Below are 16,465 nucleotides of genomic sequence, written 5' to 3'. Positions count from 1 at the left end.
AAATTCTGCCTTAACTTATTTTATTTCTGTTCAACAACACAAATACAAAAATCTGCAACACAGTATGTTTCCTAGCACAGTTATCATGTGAGGCCATCCTTGTTCTACCCTGCACGGCGAGAGATACCAAACTAACATCCACCTCCATCTAGTGGATATTCCTTCAACTAATTATAAAGCAGACTGACAACAGGACAAACATACAGGAACCAATCGTCGTACATGTGATTTAGAATCGCACAAAACAGGCTTACAGTTGCACACTTCGTGTAGAAGTGTATGTTAAACAACACTGATCAATAAAAGTACAGGAGCAGAACAAAACTGATTTCTTATTTAGATTCGGCGCCCCAACTACAGCTAAAATCAGTTCTAAAATCCTAAACACAAAAAAACTGTTTCATGTTGACCTGTGTAATTACTATATTTCTTGATTTCTGTAAGTATTTTGAAACAGAGTAACGTTGTGGTACGCTGATGAACAATTATTAATGTTAGGAATATGTGTACAAGGCGCCAATGTAAATTTGTGTTTTTCAGCCTGATGAGTTACATCTACATCTACATGATTACTCTGCAATTCACATTTAAGTGCTTGGCAGAGGGCTCATCGAACCACAATCATACTATCTCCCTATCATTCCACTCCCGAACAGCGCGCAGGAAAAACGAACACCTAAACCTTTCTGTTCGAGCTCTGATTTCTCTTATTTTATTTTGATGATCATTCCTACCTATGTAGGTTGGGCTCAATAAAATATTTTCGCATTCGGAAGAGAAAGTTGGTGACTGAAATTTCGTAAATAGATCTCGCCGCGACGAATAACGTCTTTGCTTTAATGACTTCCATCCCAACTCGCGTATCATATTTGCCACACTCTCTCCCCTATTACGTGATAATACGAAACGAGCTGCCCTTTTTTACACCCTTTCGATGTCCTCCGTCAATCCCACCTTGAGAATTGTACTATTTATCGAGTAATCGGATTCCAACGGATTTCTTTTGGAACTCATGTGGATCACCTCACACTTTCCGTTATTTAGCGTCAACTGTCACCTGCCACACCATACAGCAATCTTTTCTAAATCACTTTGCAACTGATACTGGTCTTCGGATGACCTTACTAGACGATAAATTACAGCATCATCTGCGAACAACCTAAGAGAACTGCTCAGATTGTCACCCAGGTCATTTATATAGATCAGGAGCAGCAGAGGTCCCAGGACGCTTCCCTGGGGAACACCTGATATCACTTCAGTTTTACTCGATGATTTGCCGTCTATTACTACGAACTGCGACCTTCCTGACAGGAAATCACGAATCCAGTCGCACAACTGAGACGATACCCCATAGGCCCGCAGCTTGATTAGAAGTCGCTTGTGAGGAACCGTGTCAAAAGCTTTCCGGAAATCTAGAAATACGGAATCAACTTGAGATCCCCTGTCGATAGCGGCCATTACTTCGTGCGAATAAAGAGCTAGCTGCATTGCACAAGAACGACCTTTTCTGAAACCATGCTGATTACGTATCAATAGATCATTGTTAAATAAACAATAATTTATTTCTGCTTAGGATATTGGATTTGCTTTGAGCAGAAGCAGCGAGGAAGTATCCAGCCACTCAGATTAAGGTTATCTATGGTTCCTCTGAATTGCTTGAGGTATCTACCAGAACGATTCTTCAAATGACACGCACCTGAATTCCTTCCCCATCCTTCTCTCACTGAGGAAGTTTTCCGTACGTAATAATGCCGTGGTCGACGTAGATTTATATCCCAACGTTTCTTTTCTTCTTTCCAACATCTTCATTGAACGAAGACTAGTTTAGTTGTTTAGTTAATATCTGTGTTGACCACGCTGTGCAAAGACAGAATGATGGGATTTTGAACGCCCCCTCCTTCTTTCTATCATGTTCTTTTAAGCAATATTAGTTTCGTTGTCTAGTTACTATCTGTGCATAACCAGAATGCTATACTTCACAAACTACACTGATAAATGACACATTACGCGCTCGAATGTGAATTCGTGGGAAACTCAATCCCAGTTTCAGACATGTAGCTGCTGCATCATATGGAGTTATATGCAAACATTGTTTTGGAACACAAATCAGAATCCGTGAGTGGTAATCGTGGATTTTTTTGTAGGACATTCTTAGAACGAACGAAAATACGCTGCTGGCCATTGAAACATATCACCAGGAGAGACAGTAAAAATGACATTTTATTTATAGTGCGTGTAGTGTCATATGTATGAAAAAATCTGTAGGTGATTTGGAAGTATACAGGTTCCGAAATTTATGTGGTACAGTCACATTAATGTGACCAACAGCTGTGATAGATGCTAAAATGCAATAACCACTCAAAGACGATAGGAGACAGCAGTAGCAGTGGAGGGTATATGAAGCGTGTTGCGCAGATGCGGAAAATAGTACAGTCGTTAACATAATGCGGAAATGGAATGATTTATATGAAGTCCAAAAGGAGCATGGTAATTGGCTTTCGGACCAGCGGTGGAAGCGTTTCTGAAATGGCTAACTTTGTAAACTGTTCGCGTGCCACTGTGGTTAAGGTAAAGGCCTATCGTGCATGGCAAAATGGAGCTATCCGAAACTGGCATTGCACCACGGGCCATAGATGACTGAGGTGAACGACGACAGCGGAGATGTGTATGGTTGAATAGACGTGCAACGGTTAAACACCTGACCACCCAGCTGAACCAAGCAGCTACCAACAGTGTTTCCTCAACGGCCATTCTGCGTTGCTGTGTATGGGCCTCTGCTGCTGGTGCCTGGTTTATGCAATCATGCTAACTCATATTCTTCGCTAGCAATACCTGGAATATGCATGCAAATCCTGCATCTGGCGTTCACTGAGTGGCGGCAGGTGGCCTTTTAAGATGAATCACGTTTTATGTTCCATTAGATGGATGGCTTTTGGTGCGTACAGCATGAAGCGACTCAAAGGAAACACTCTGAAACCAGGAGGGAATCTTATGATCGGGGGAATGAGCTTCTCGCATACCAGGGCTACTCTCGTCATTCTGTACGCACAATGGATCAACACAAGTACTTGTATCCACCTGTTCTTCGGGATCATATCCACCTCCACATGCAGTTTCTTTTTGCTTGACACAATGGCATCTACAAGAAGGGCGAAGTTATGTGTTACACAGGTTGCAGTGGATGTGCGTGGTTTGAAGATCAACAGGATGAGTGTAATGTACGCCGCTGGCCACCAACCTCCCGAGATGAAACCAAATCGAGATTCTAAGGGACCAACTAGATCGGTTGTTCCTGTGATGGATCCTCACCTAAGAAACGTAGCTTAGCTGATCACGGCACTGGAGTTGGCAAGACTCCATATCCCTCCTGGTACCCTCCAGAACCTCACTGACACTTTCTCTCCACATCTCGTGCTGAAAAAGGTGGTCATTCAGGATTTTGTCATATCGTCACATTAATGGGACTGGACTAAGTGGTACAAACCTGCCACTTCTGGCAGCAACTTAGCTCAATACTGGCTAGGCATCGAGCTTGGATGACAGATACGGATGCATCACTGCATGCTGCTTCAGTTATAAGCCACTCGCTGTAGCTGACAAGTGCAGGCATGCGAGTTATCGGCAACCCATGACCAAATATTTTCAAAGTCCGAGAGATCTGGAGAACATACCGGCCAGAATTACAGTCTTAAAATCTCTGTATAGAGGCAGTCTGGACATCGTAGTTACCATGTGGTCTCTCTGATAGGTATCGTTATGGAGTCTCAAAGATAAAGCTATGTCACTGCCCATAAGGCACCTTCAATGTAGTGACTACCATGAAATCCAGAGGCGGTTATGATCTCTATCCTACAGCACAAAGTAGCATCATGTCATGTTTTGTGGCACTATGATAACGATGGACAAGCTGGAAGCCATGATGCTATATGCAGAAAAGAAGACATGGTGCCACTCCTGGGTCCAGTGTTTCACCATGCCTCCCTCTGCTGCTGCATCAAGGGAAGCAGCAACAATGGTCACCACGCTGACAGTTCATACTGCTGGAGACATCATCACACTCTCTATGTAAATACTTTTACTGTAACAAAAACACTCATTTCCTGACTCAAGGAACATGTATGTAACTTTTGGATCATACACGGCACTGAATAGGAAGCTACTGAACCTTTCGATTCCATATCGGCTTAACAATCGTTGGATGCCAGCCAATGCAACGAACAACATCACTGAACGGTAAAGCACTGTTTTGAGTGGTGGCGATGCTGCCACTGTCGAGTTCTGTCACATGCTTGTTGATGTTTTTCTTTGTACATGAGGCATGGCACGATCATCTCACAAACAAGCAACATTCTGAATGAGATACCTTTATATACAGACTCAAGATAGTGTTATTCCTACTACTTATTTCTGTTACAGTGCCATGCTATGTCGGCAGGTAGGGCACAATAACATATGCGTAAGTGAGATGCGAAACAAGTATAGCTGAGCACAGCAGTAAATTGTCCCATGCAGCAACGAATAATGTGGTAAATGGGTAATTGCCACTGCCCTCGAAGAGTCTCTTTGTTATGGGCAACGTGACTAGACACCAGGTTTTAGAGAAACACGCGGGCACAGATGGAGTATAAATGAGGCTGAATTTGAGAACAAAACGTCACTCGATTCAGGGACCTGGTCATAGTGGGGTAGCCGCACCATGACACTGAAGCACAGCAAGACGACTGGGCAGTGATACCAGCAGCAGCTTCCGATTCTAGACCAGGCTGTGTCTGCCGCCGTGCTGGATCCTTCGTGGGACTTGGTGTTCGAGTCAGCTGTCGCTGATGTTGAGACCCACGGAAGGATTCCGCATCACAACGGCAACAGCCGCCTGCCGCCTGTTCGAAAAACATGGGTAGAGACCCACGCACTTCCGCCTCCACCACCGCGGTGCGAAGGGCAACAGCGCCTGGTGAGTCTTTCCGCCAGGAAGCACAGCTGTCGCATCTAGCCTAAAGAGCCTGTATACAGAGAGAGTGGCCATAGGTGAAGTTGCCCGTGATTGGTTGATTAGCTTTGGCGGAAAAATGGCGCCAAACGTCTCTCACGCTTCCTATGTTCGCAGTGATTTTGAGTTGAATTGAAGTTCAGAGGACTTTTGGAAACGATTAAAAGGTATCTGAATTATTGAGGGACTTGTTATGCGTTGTGCATGCATGTTCGATTTAGTTGTATATCGTTTTTAGTATGTAATTAACGTTTGCGATCTTAAATACGAGTTGAAATAATGAAGCGTTTTGTGATGAAGTCGGTAGGCCTACATGTTTGAAGTAAACACGTTAGTAATTGTACAGTATTGTTTTTGACATCTGTAATTCGTACTGCAGACATTAGTAAACGATACCAGGTTGTGCTGCATTTGGTTGTTCCAATAGAGGCGAAGGTGGATTTCGCATGTTAGCATTTCCACGCAATGAAGAAAGACGAAAGCAGTGGGCAGTCGCTGTCAACAGGGCTGACAAAAATCAAACAGGAGCCTTGTGGAAACCAACCAAGTACTCTTATCTATGCGAAGTAAGTCGTTTTTGCTTTTTACTACATGTAAAACAACTTGCAATATACATAGTTAAATTTGAAGACAGACCAGTAAATTGGCGGTGTGAAAATTATTATAACACATCATTCTTATAAATAAAGGCATTTAACGAATGATTTCGCAATATTATCTTGTCCTTTTGATTCGGTGAGTGTGTGCTCCACTACTCCACTACTGGCCATTCAAAAGTCCCGCGCGCAGTTTGGCAGAAGAATGGCCGCCGTATCTTCCGGTTGGCCACTCTCTCCCTATACAGGCTCTCTAATCTAGCCATCGCCTAGCGTTCACAACCGGGCCGGAGTCCTGACACAGCATCGCCGGGCGCAGTCGTAGCAACCGAAGTCAACTGCACCGTCCAGCGCTCACGGGGAGAGTCGCGGCTGCCTCATGCAGAATTCAGGATTAAATGAATTTATATTGTTAAACTGTCCTCATCGTTTCCACTGGTTCTCCACCAACTACCTCGTCACCACACACACACGATCCCCTACAGTGAACCATATTGTACACATCATTCAATTTTCACAACCAGCAGTGTATACACATATGGATCAAAGTATGATTGTGACTATGTAGACACAGTAACAGTTCTATGTATTTTGGTACTGTAGACCAACATCTGGCAGGTCCACCTCCCCCCCCCCCCCCCCATGTTTACTTTTGGTCCTGCCCATCTTCTCGCCTTCCACTCCACGGACTAAGAAAGTAACATTATGAAGTGGAATATTACGTTAGTTAGCTCGACAAAAAAATGGCTCTAAGCATTGTGGGACTTAACATCTGAGGTAATCAGTCCAATAGACTTAGAACTACTTAAACCTAACTAACCTAAGCACATCACACAAAACCATGCCGGAGGCAGGATTCGAACCTGCGACCAGAGCAGCAGTGCGGTTCCGAACTGAATCGCCTAGAAACCCTCGGCCACAACGGCCGGTAGTTAACTGAATGATACAATAATTACGCTCTAAGACATAAAACGATGCACTGTGAAGAAATTATCCGAATGGTATGGAAATTGGTAGATGATCTGTATATATGTACACAGACAAATGATTGCAGTTTCAGAAAAATTAAATGATTTAGTCAACAACGCTGTGGTTCACGTCTGGCTCATATGCAAGTATTTATTCGGCTAGACATTGATTGACAGAGTTGTTGGACGTCTTCCTGAGGGACATCGTGCTAAATTCTGTCCAATTCGCGCATTATATTGTCCAAATCCATGTTCGTTGGATGTTCCTGCCAATAAAGCTCCAAAACTTATCAGCTGGAGAGGTATCCGGCGACCTTGTTCACTAATGTAGAGTTTGTCATTCATGAAGAAAAGTATTAGAAACTTTCTCCATATGTGGGTGCGAAATATCTTGCTGAAATGTAATCCCATAATGGGCAACAAAACGGGGTGTAGAACAACGTCGATGAACTGTAGTGCTGTAAGGGTGCCGCAGATGACAACAAAATGTATCCTGCTATGAAAAGAAATTCTACCATAGACAATCACTCCTGGTTGTCGGACCGTATGGCAGTCGACAATCATATTGGTGTCCCACTGCTGTCCAGGGCATCTCTATACAATGTTCTGTCAGGCATCTCATTGACTGGAGCAGAATATCCTTCGGTGATGAGTCCCACTTCAAACTGATCCCTGATAACCAAGAAAGACGTGCCTGGAGACACCTCAGACAGTGGTGGGATACCAACCTGACTGGACCTAGGCGTGATGGAAGACATATGGAGTGACATACCGCGATGCCAATACTTACACAGCGTTGCTGAGGACAACAGTGAATGAAATTCTACTGCCACTGGAGTATTATCACAGCTCCGTCTAGTGAGTAGGTATCACCACCCAGCGTTAAGGTGCCATTAGATGGGCTGTATTTGACAGGAATATTTGTCTAGAATAGCGTTCTCGTCAACTTTTATGAAACGTGGTTGCAACAGACAACAGTTAAGCGTTATGGCTGTGCAATATTGGTCATGTTGAATACTGCTGCACAATATTGCCGACGTATTGTCGTAGAGTTGCCGGTATTGTCCACCAAGGGCGGGGAGTATTTCGTATTACGGAAAATCTCTGTTCTTGTATGAAAATACTTCCCTCTTCCCCTCACGTTTGTTTCCTACTTCTCGCAGCTCTAGTTTCGTGCCTGAACGATATCAATATCGTTTCCCTTTTGTCCAAATGTTTGTGCTAGTACATACAGCCACATGTTCTGTAGTTGTTTGTACTCGTCAGAATTTTTGTGTGCAGTAATGTAGGTTAGGTGCATTTCACAAACACAAAGTGAATTCAGTTCACTATAACAATTATAATAGATTTTTACTGAATGCTGTATCCATGGACAATAACAGAGGTATGTAGCCTCATTTGTTACTTCGCTTAGAAGCTCATTCGTAATAGCATAGAGCTTGAGGAAGAAAAAATACATTCCACCGTAGCGAATATGAGCAAGTGCTCAAAGCTAGAACTGTCATAACCTCTGTGCACGGCAGAACTGGCCAAATCGCTTCAAAACCCGGACGTACTAAAAACGGATGTAAAATCCTACATTAATGTGTTCTATTTAGATTTTTGGGGTTGCAGATCACGAATATATTGTCGGAATTCAAAATTTCGGATCCAATTTGACGGGTCAAAAATTATAAATTCAGCGGATTCGAGTAAAATTTTGAGTATAAAGTATTTTGAGTTCGCTGATACGGAATTAGAAGTTGGAATTGCCGTACTGAAATGTTTTATTCGATAGTTTACATTTTTCTATCGAAATAGTAGTCACATTCGTTGCTTGTTTTGTCTTTATCGCCATCACAAGGGTCGCTGTTGGCTTCTTCACTGGGATCTCGTTCGACAACAAGATCTTCTTCCGTATTTTTCTGAAAGCTTGAGATGGGTGGATCTGAAGACGCCAGAACCTGATATCATAGCCCACGTATCGTTTCTTCAAGGCAACAGTTGCACGTAACATATTTTCGGTGATGCCGGATAACCTTTTGTCGAGCTCCATGCTCATCTTCTGACAGCGGAACAATCGCCAACGGAGCAACTTCGATATCTGTTAATCAAAACTATCTGGACGTATGTTGGCATCGCGTACCATGAGTTTAAATCCTATTACGTCCGTCCTTAAATTTCTCGACATCAATGATACACCCACCTGACACTGTCTGCAAGATTAATTTGCTTTTCGTCTTCAGCTCTTCATCAATCTCCTAAATTTGTGCAATTAACGCCACATCGTCAAAATGCCCTTAGAGGATTTATCATCCTTTTTTGTGCCTAGCCACTGTTTGAGAAGGTCCATGAGCAAACCGTATTTGAGTCTGAAATTGGTTTGAATTTTCACTCTGAGAGCCGCGAGACGCTGTTTCCGCTCTACAGTCCGTGCCTGCCGTGTTTTTCCTTTTAGTCATCGCCGTTCTTCAAAGCAAAATGTGTAAACCATTCATTAAACCTCATCCATGCCTGAAGCGAATATACACCGAGAGTAAGTTTTGCGGAGTTGGTCTCCTTATCCACAAGTGAATCAATATTATTAAATTACTGGGATGTCCCCTTACAAATATGAAAACATAGAGCCTGCTGTAAAGTGTCCATCAAAGCATTTTTCACTTTGCCATCGACCTCAGTTAAAACCAGGGGATACTTGACACTATTTTTCTATCGTTGACAAGAAACTGAATCTGGCTTTCGCATATTGCTTTACAGCAGGAATCTTGCCGAAAAACTCTTTGAAAAATTGCAATCTTAGCGGTCTGCAAGCACTCGTCGATGATGGATTCAGGTATTTTCCAAATAAGACTTATATCTCCGTTGTCAGACACAGCAGTTTGAACCCAGTTTGTTGTCCTCGATAGCGAGAGTTTATCAAAGACAAGGATACCATCAGGAGTGCGCCAAGGAAGTGTGATAGGACCGCTGTTATTCTCTGTATACATAAATGATTTGGCGGTCAGGGTGGGTAGGAATCTGTTGTTTGCCGAAGAGGAGGAAGTGGTGGTGTTAAGTTCCTATGGGGCCAGACTGCTGAGGTCATCGGTCCCTAGGCTTACACGCTACTTAAGCTAACTTATGCTAAGGACAACACACACACCATTGCCAGAGGTAGTACTCGATCCTCTGTTGTCGTAAGGGGGGGGGGGGGAGGAAGAGAAGGGAGGGGGTGCGCCGCGCGATAAGTAACTAGGCCCCTCAGATCACGTGTCAGTACAGGTGCAGGACCAGGATAGTGGGTCGCTGAAGTGAGTTTAGTGACTTCGGACAATGAGTAGCCATTGGGGGTAAAACAGTGATATTTCAACCATTCTAAAGCTGTCGAAGTCGACTTTCGGTGAAGTGAGTGTGGGGTGGAAACGTGGAGAACCTACCAAAGATAAACCAGACCAGGAAGACTTAATCTACTGATGGACGTGGACCTTCGAGCATTGCAAACGAAGGTTGTAAAAGACGCACTAAATCAGCGGAAGGAATCACTCGTCAGCTCCAGAGTGCTACCACACGAGTGTGCATGGGGAGCGAAAGAGTGGGGAACAATGGCCGAGTTGCTCCTCATAAGCTTCACGTTTCTGTGTTCAATGCTAAGCGACGGTTTATGTGGTATAAAAAGCGACGTGATGGACAATGGATGACTAGAAATGAGCGATTTTGAGGGATGGTTCAAAATGGTTCAAATGGCTCGGAGCACTATGGGACTTAACATCGATGGTCATCAGTCCCCTAGAACTTAGAACTACTTAAACCTAACTAACCTAAGGACATCACACAACACCCAGTCATCACGTTTTGAGGGATGAATCACGCTATACCCTACGACAATCCTAGTGAAGGGGTGAGTGTGGAGAATGCCTGGAGAACGTTACATGTGGTCACGTGTAATGCCAACAGTAAGGTACGGAGGAGATGGTATTATGGCATGGGGGGAGGTTCCGTGGTTAGAATGTGGTCCCCTTGTTGCAGTTAAGGAAAGACGGAATGCGGAAGCATATGAATACATTTTACCTTTTACTGCATTGTGTTCTGTGTAGAGTAGAGGAACAGTACAGAAGTGATGATTGGTTTATCACACTGACAACGCGCTCTGTCTTAAAGCAACATCTTGTTGACAATGGTTTGTGGAGAATAACGTTTTTGAAATGTACTGACCTGCCCAGAATCCCGACCTGAACCCGATGAAACGTATTTGAGATGAGTTAGAATGTCGACTACGCTCCAGATCCCAGTGTCCAACACAGCTACCTCCTCTGATTTCGACTCTTGAGGTAGAATCGGCTGTCATTCCTCCACAGACATTCAGATCCCTCATTGAAAGTGTGTCAAGCCGAGTTCAAGGCGTCATAAATGCTAGGGGTGGACACACTCCATATTAGCGTCTATCAGTAGGTAACCAGACACTTTTGTTCAGACAGTGTACATTCGTGTTTTTGTAATTCATTTCTTTACATGACTTTCGAATTTCTCACTAAAACGCTCACGGTGATCGCGTAACATTTTTTATGATGTCACGGGTCAATAAGCAGACTTTCGGACGCCATGGATTCCAAAATAGATTGTGCGTTTCCTGCACTACGTTGTTAACGAATAAAGTTATCTAGAAATGGTTTAGTCCAGCTTCAAGCGGTCAAGAATGTGCGTCTGGCGTCGCGAAGGCAAAATAATTTATGGATCCTGATTCGGGTGAAATGAGGTGTATAAGAAATTGATTTTCCACAATACAGAATCTACTTCAGGCTCGCATATTTCCGTTAGCCAGTTTTACAAGTGTAATTCTTAGCGGTATTGACAAATGAAGAGCCACGTGTTTGAGTGGGCGACGCTGGGAATTTGACGTGAAGGGGCGTAGGCTCGAGACATGTATGTTTACTTAACTTATCCACTGAAAACTTCATCAGAATTAGACTATATAAAATAAATACTTCTAGGTCTTTTTCAAAAGTTAGAGATGTATTGAAACACAGAAAAAGAAAGAAATAAAGAACATAACTATAAAATTTTGCATAAATAAAATGAGTCACTTTACTATGCAGCAGTGACAATACCGTGGCTTATTTAACCATTTACGAACGAAAAGTCTTTTCACTAACTTCCTATTTTAATAGCAACTCAGGTATAATTTTAATTAAAGTAATTAAGTGTAATAGACCTTGTGACAGCTTGGCCTACAGCTTCTGCATCTGGCTGAAATGCATATTGTTCGACGTCATTCACCTCCACAGCATCAGGGTGAAACACATCTCCATCTTCTATTCCAAAGTTGTGTAGAGCTGCAGTGGCCACAATAATATTCCCGACACTTGTTTAGTATAGATCGCAATGTTTTACTGAAACTTTGGAAACGTATTTTCCAAACGCCGGACTCTCGTTCCATTATACGTCCGGTTGCGATATGGAATCTATTGTAGTGCCGTTCAGCTCGAAACACAGGCATCATAAGATATTTGGAGAGAGTATATCCACTGTCTCCAACAAGGAACCCATCATACTGTCCATTTTCAAATTCTGCAGCAACTCGACGATTGTCCCAAATATGTGGATCATGCGTGGAAACCTGCCAACGGCTTACCATGTTCAAAATCTTCATATTGGCATCACAGATGATATGTGTATTGAAAGAAAAGAAATTCTTGCGATTTCTGCGCAGTTCTGCTTGTGCTCCAGAAGGACAAAGTGTGGGTAGATGTACACAATCTATGGCCCTTATGACATTTGGGAATCCACCAGTTCGATAGATTTACCTTTTGTTCTTTGATATATTTTCTTGGCTCTGTGGCATGGACACATACAGTGGCTTTAAGGCAATTAAACTGTTTATCTCACTGTTAAAAGCTCTTCCAGCAGTAGTACGACAGATATTAATAAGACCCCTGCCACGATTTGATAAGTACCAGTGTGAAAGATCCACAGTCCACAAAGAAGTTGCAGCCTAGGAGACAAAGCACGGTTCCTGTCAGAATTATGCTGCAGCAACGGCTCCAGCCTACCAAGCAGCAAATCAAAAGATTCCTTACGAAACCCAAACCGCTCTTTGAAATGACTGACGCTATACATCCCAAATGGGTCTCTTTTCTCCATTACAACCTTTATTTTTGGGATGTTCAGCTCTATCTTCATCACCATATATTCTTCGTAGTCCAGGAAATTCATAGAATTCGACACTGAAAACACAGAGCTCAAAGATCTCACCTTATGCTTACATTACTCCCACCACTCCCTAGGAACAAATTTTTGCCTTATTTGCTCTCTAAGTTACTAATGTAGTAGCGTACTCTTCAGTGGTGCTCTCCACCAGTAAGGGAGTAAATAAACTTACTTCAGAAGTAAATGAATAATTCACTCATGGAGTACTATCGACTGGAAGTCGCCGATTTCCTTCTCTTTTAGTAACTTACTACTTCAGTTTCACTTATTCCTGGTTGGTGCTCGCCACCCTAAGTGTAGCTGAATGTGTAGAAATAAAAACATAATTTCTTCATTAATGTAAACACTCTTCACATCTACATACCCTGTGAACTGAATAATTCCACAACATTAGGCAATAGAATGGTTCAAATGATTGAGGGAACATGTAACAAACTAACATATGCTGAGCTGTAGGGTCAGATGATGGCGGACTTCGTTTCAGTTTTAGAATACTAGGGAAGTGCTGAGCCCGGAAGTAAGATTGCTTTCGAAACACTCATACGACCCTTCCTAGAATATTGCTCTAGTGTATGGGACACATTCGAAATAGGACGAACAGGGGTTCTGAACGTGTACAGAGAAGGGCAGCACGAATGATCAAAGGTTTGTTCGAACTGTGGGAGGGTGTCACGGAAATGCTGGAGAAACTGAACCGACAGGCACCTGAAGAACGGCGCAGACGATTCAGGGAAAAGCTACATACAAAGTTTCAGTAACTAGTTTTAGATGAGGAATCTTGGAATATACTACAACGCCCCCATGAGGATCGCGAGGACCAAATTAAATTAATTACAATGCAAACAAAGGTGTATAAACAGTCATTCTTCTTAACGTCAAGAAGCCGTAATTCGTACAATAGCAAGTACCCTCTGCCACACATTTCATAGTGGTTTGCAGAGTATGGATGTAGATATACTGTGGTTCGACAAAAATGTGGAAACACTGTGAGGAATGCAGTGCATAAATGCAGTTGCTAGCCAAAGCTGCTCGTTCTGCTGTTGTATTCGGTCACGAACGGGGTCTGTGCAATTCACTCAACGTGGTGCAAGTGACAGTCTTGGTCAGAACAGTGTTCTGTGTAACTTTAAGATTATAATGATAGAGGTGGGCAAAGTGTTGTTGTTTTTTGGTATTTGCTACTGTCACCAAGGTTGTTAAAGTGGTTGGTATTTCAAGAAGCAACGTATCAAAGATTTATACTGCGTGGAAGGAAAGCGGGAAAACATCATACCCTAAGTCACATCGCGGACGTAAGTGTGTTCTTAGTGATCGTAAGAGATGATAATTGAAAAGGACTGTGACGAAGAATAAGAGAACTACAGCTGCAAAAGTCACTGCAGAACTGAGTTCCGCACTCGCAAACCCTGTCAGCAACCAAACAACGCGAAGGAGGATTCATAAGTAGGGAATTGCAGAGCGATCTGGAATTCCAAAACCAAGCATAGCGATTTAATGGCCGCAATAGGAACTATAGAGCAATGGAAGAAAATCGTTTGCTCCGATGAGTCTTATTTCACACTGTTTCCAACCTCTGGATGAGTTTACGTTTGGTATATCCATGTCCCAAGCATGTCTACGATACAGACAGCTTGCTCCCAAGATTGAAACATGGTGCGGGCTTGGTGATGCTTTGGGCAGCCATACTGTGGTATTCCTTGGACCCAATGGTTAATCTGCAAGGTCACTTTACTGCCAAGGATTGTGCGATAATTTTAGATGATCAGGTTCATTTCATGGAACTGCTTTTGTTCAACAATAGTGATGCTGTGTTCCAAGAAGGAATGACTCGTCTTCACACAGCTAATATCGTCCAGGACTGGTTTTTGACCAAGAGATTGAATAGTCGCTGCTGCCTTGGCCACCACCAGGCACAGGTTTCCATGTTTTTGACCCTTTATTTGCAAAGAAGCATGAGTGATCGCTATCCACTTCCATCATAGTTACCTGAACTTGCCATTATTTTGCAAGACGAATAGTATAAGATTCCCTTGAAGGCTGTGCAGGACCTGTAATTAGTCATTCCGAGATGACTAGAAGCTGCTTTGAATGACAACGATTTTCGCACACTGTATTAGGCGTCGTAAGGGGTTGTGTTTTTGATTTTTCCATTTTTTTGTCCACTCGCTGTAGATGTAGGTGTAGACCAGTGTTGGAAAATGATCAAGTTACCAAGTTCCTCCTACGTGTGGTTCGCCCTACAGCCAGCATGTTGCATGATGCTTCTACAGCGATGGTTGTGTACTACAACATTGATCAATTGAAAAGCAACAATAGTAAATGAGGCATTCAACGCGTTTAGCGTTCCTGGAGGTGCGCCTTTGTGTTGCCCCACCCAGCCTTGCACCACCCATAAGCTCACGTCCGCACACATACACACACACACACACACACACGCACGCGCACACACACACACACACACACACACACACACACTCACACACGAGCGCGTGAGCGCAAATGCGCGTACGCTTCTGTACTTCTGTGAGGTACAATACTCCTTTCCTTAGAACAAAGCTCAAACCGAGTGAGGTGGCGATGTAGGAAGACTCAGGAATCACAGTCAGAAGGACAGCGGTTCGAGTCTCCGTCAGAACATCCAAATTTAGGTTTCTTTCTCATCATTCCCCAGTCCCAGCATATGCTTGGAAAACCGTAGGAAACCTAAATTTAGATGGCCTGACAGGAGTATGAACAGCCGTTCTCCTAACTTTAGTGCCTGCCTCATCTCGCTACGGCACCTCCCTCGGTTTTGGTGATGAGATATGGTGAATTCAGAGGATGCCGTCTGCGTAGTTTTTAACCTTTTATTTTGTTACGAGGCTTTCGCATTGTCAAATATTATAATCTTGTACTTGTTGACAAGTTCACGTGAGGTGATTATTTTTTTATGTGGCCCACTCATCGTGTTCGAGTACTTCCCAAAACTGGTTCTTCCAGCAGATTCCAACAACAAATAATATACAATATCTGCAGCACAACAGTAGCCCACATTGTATTTGATGCGCAGTGTAGAGCAGCCGTGGAAACGCTGGACTCCCGTTCAGGAAGATTAACATTTCCTGGGGTTTCTCTACATTTCATGCGAATGATGTGATGGCTCCTTAAACAAGGTTATTCCCAGTATCTTTCCCACTGAACTTTAAAGTGAGAGAGGGCCCCTTTGCAATAATTCTGATTCAAGGCATCTTAAACTGTAACCTTCATTACCACAGAGCAACGACAACGAACTGGCTAAAAATCCAAGGACATGTATAATAACGTTTCAACATTCCTACTAAAATTGCATTAGCTAGTCTTGACTGAAAACGGTAGCTTTTTGATTCACGTAGAGAATTATTTATTTACATAACACATGTACAGAGGTGTTTCAAGCTACTTTCTAAGAATTTAATGACCTGAATTCAAACAAGGCATTAATATTTCCCGTGGAGCTCACGTTTCTAAAATATAGGATTTTAGTGAAATATATGTTATACTATTTTATGCCCATAGTTCAAATATAAAATTACACAGCAGTCTTACTATTATAAAACTGTTATTTTATGCAAAATAAAGGAAAATGTCATAGATGGAGCCATCTAGTCCATGAACACTTAGGAAGCTTCTTTTCCATGACATACTTGAATGTATTTTAGAACATCAAATACACATTATTTATTTTTTTCCACACTCAACTCAGACATTTTTCCCTGTATATGCAAAGCGTGATT

This window comes from Schistocerca serialis, chromosome 3, assembly GCF_023864345.2.
Source record: "Schistocerca serialis cubense isolate TAMUIC-IGC-003099 chromosome 3, iqSchSeri2.2, whole genome shotgun sequence".
In the NCBI taxonomy this organism is placed as follows: domain Eukaryota; kingdom Metazoa; phylum Arthropoda; class Insecta; order Orthoptera; family Acrididae; genus Schistocerca; species Schistocerca serialis.
The sequence above is the reverse complement of the archived record's forward strand: the minus strand, read 5'-3'. Positions refer to the sequence as shown.